Below are 3,283 nucleotides of genomic sequence, written 5' to 3' on the forward strand. Positions count from 1 at the left end.
ATTTATTCGTCCAATGGTATATACCTGGTGTCCCGTCACACCCGTGAGGGTTATTTTATCTTCGGTTATCATCGTTTCTCCTTTTAGATTTCTCACTTTGATAAGAGAAATGGCTGCTCCCGTATCGCATAATAAATTTATTTTTCCTCCTTTTGCTTCTCGCATGGGTAATGCAACTAAGTCTAGGCCTGTGTGTGAGTGAGGCGTTCATCTTACGTGTGATACGTGATACTCGGCGGCAGGTCGACGTTGTTTCTTATCTTCTTTCTCCTTCTTGTCGCTACTTCGAACGGAATCAGATCTCTTTTTTCTTCTTTCATCGTTATACCGATTTTTAATTTCCCGTGGTGGTTGATTTCGTTTTGTACGATTAGGCTGGTCCTTATATGGTCGTCCGTGTAATATCCAGCATTCTTCTTGCCTATGTCCGGTCCTTTTGCAATAGTTGCAATATTTATCCACGGTATTCACGCGCGAGGGTCGCTCCGGTTTTGGTAATGAAAATCGCGTCGCGTATCTACTCGTTCGGCATTCTCGTCCGTTATGCCCCATTTTTCCGCATTTCTGGCATTGTGCAGTTCTCTTATTTTCATGATTATACGCGGGCGTTGTAGCGTTCTTTGGTCGTGCGCCGGCACATGCCGATCCCTTAACCTTTTCTTCCGCGCTCGCGGCTGATATCGCTTCTTACAGTGTCATGTATCCTCGAGAACGTACCACGGTTTTAATGTCGTCGTGTAATCCAATTTGGAAATTCTCTAAGGCTTGCTGCTGTATTATTTTAAAGATTATCCGCTTGTGCTTCGTCGCATAATTTTGTCCGTCTAGCATCGACTCGTATAGTTCTATTGCTAGTTTGTCTGTTCGAAGTCCGTATGCTCTTGCGCTTTCGCCGGTTTTCTGTTTTAGCGTATTGAATTCTATTTGTAAATGTGTCGTGCTCTTTCTACTAGCATAGCACGCTTCTAGTTCTTGTTTTAATTGTACAAAATTTCGGATCTTTCGCGTCTGAAAATCTAGCATCGCTCTGCCTTTTAATTTGGTACATAGTACGGCACCTAACAGAGTGACTTTGTCTAATGGGTCAATATTTTCGACCGCGTATGTTGTTGCGCTTAAAAATTCTTGTAGTTTATTTGGCGATCCGTCGAATTCTGGTATTAGGCTTCGTGCCTCTTTCAAGGGTAAACTTCCGCGTCCTCGACGGTATCGTACATCGTCGGGCGAGTAGTCTTCTTCAACTTCGCGTCTGTGATTTGTTGGCGTTAGGCTTCCGTTATTTCGCGTTTCCTGTCTTTCGCGAATATAATCGATTTCAAGGTGTAAGTTCCGAATTTCCTGCATCAGCATTTCCTGTATCATCTCTCTACTATTATCGTTTGTACCGCTTGTTCCGGGTCTCGGTTCGACGTGTCCCTGTGCACGTGGTTCCGCCGATTCCTCGCTTATCTCGTTGTGTAAGCGTTCGATTTCCTTATCGACCTTGTCGGCAGTGATGTTCGGTTGAGCTACCGGAGGTGTTCGGATCATGTTTCTTCTCTCGCGGTATTCTAATTCCGGATTTAAAATACTTGAGTCGTAGGACGTTAATGAAAATTCGCATCGGTGTGTTACACGGCTTGATGTGCTTATCGCTGACTCGACGTCAGATAACTGACCGTCTTGATTCGCGATTATGTTACGATCTATTTCGTTGACCGGGAGTTCGCGTTCTGCTAATACGTTCGCTCTGGGTTCGTTTTCGGGAAAACTTTCGCTTGAGTAATATGTCTCTAAATGTCTGCGAACTCTATTACTAATGTCTCTAAGCGCGGTTTCTGCTATTTTTTGCGAGCTTATTAAACTATTGGCCATGGCTTTTTCCGTCGATCCGCTGTGTAGCCACGATGCGTTCGCTCTATTATTTGGTCGTTCGTTTCGTCCTTCCGACATTCACGCGTTACAATAGTAAATTTTTCGTTCGGCTTACATTAGTACGATGAACCGCATTTTATTTGATCGCTCGCTGTTTGAGGTAAGTCGGTGCCTTCTCAGGTTGCGGTCTGGCTGTCGTCTCAACGTACCGGGTGTTCGGGAAGTTTCCTGGTTGTCTTCTCTGTTGTAGTGGGTGTGTTTGGTCACGACGTCCTTTATTTCCCTTGCGTTACTTGTGCTGGCGTATCCCACCGCTGCCACCAATTAATGTTGTGCCTGTGAGGATAGGGTCTTTCAGGATATTTGCCCAAAGAGTTGGAACTCAGGTAGCAAATAAACGCACTCCGTACTTGTTTAGTAAAAGAATATATTTCGGTCGTACTGTTACACTATTCTCACACTACTGTTAACTCGCGTATTCGGTCGTCGTGTAGACGAACCGTGTCGATAAGTCGATAACTTATTTACGCGCGGCTTTCTTATTAGCTACTTTCTTACGAGCGACCGCGATGGGTCTCGCGATCGGTTTATATATCGCTTTAATTTCGAGGGTGGAAGGATGAGGTTTTTCTGGGTCGAAGCGCGGGACGTGCTCCGTGCTCGGGTGTTGTAATGCTTATTCAGCTTGACCGTGACTTGCTTTCTTGTTGGTCTTATTTTTCTTTTTTCATCTTTCTATTTAATTCTTATTTAATTTTCTTATTTAATTCTTTTAATGCCTTGCTTTGCTTGCTTAATTTTAGTTTCTTATTTCTTAATTTTATGTATTTACTTTTCCTTTCCAGGTAAGTGTTTCGGATTACGACAGTGATATTAGTGAAGCCGCAGAAATTGCTTTAGTGCATCAGTCGTGGTTTACGCCTCTAAAGAAACAAGTTTGGTGGCCTCCGTATAAAACTGGTGCGCAGTTTAAAAAAGCTCTCATTTTCGAGGAAAGACCAAAAATTAATGCATGGAAATTATACGGTATCAAACAAATACTTTTTTCTCAAGGTATATCATATATATATATATATATATATATATGTGTATATATATATATATATATATATATATACATATATATATGTATATATATATATATTTGTATATATATGTATGTTAATAAGAGTATTAGACGGAGAGCCAGCGACAAAAATAGTTACGTGATTTCATAAACAAAATATTGTACTCTCTTGACATAGGTAAAATTTAATTGATAAGTCTGCCGCAGCATCATTGGTGGATAGAGTAGCGGTAGAGGTTGAAGGCTAAAAAAAATCAATACAAAAACATAATATAAGTAAGGCTGATTTTTTGTGTGATGACGTTGAATAATATTTTATGAAATATATTATAATGGCAGACAGTTTGGTGAATGAGAACATGG

The 3,283-nt window shown here is 41.3% G+C and overlaps 1 pseudogene; it reads right to left on the reverse strand.

Moving 5' to 3' along the window:
• Positions 1–207: 207 nt before the first annotated feature.
• On the reverse strand, positions 208–1,932 carry LOC140663650 (uncharacterized; annotated as a pseudogene).
• Between the last annotated feature and the right edge of the window lie 1,351 nt (positions 1,933–3,283).

The sequence above is a fragment of the Anoplolepis gracilipes genome, chromosome 3, assembly GCF_047496725.1.
Source record: "Anoplolepis gracilipes chromosome 3, ASM4749672v1, whole genome shotgun sequence".
Lineage (NCBI taxonomy): Eukaryota > Metazoa > Arthropoda > Insecta > Hymenoptera > Formicidae > Anoplolepis > Anoplolepis gracilipes.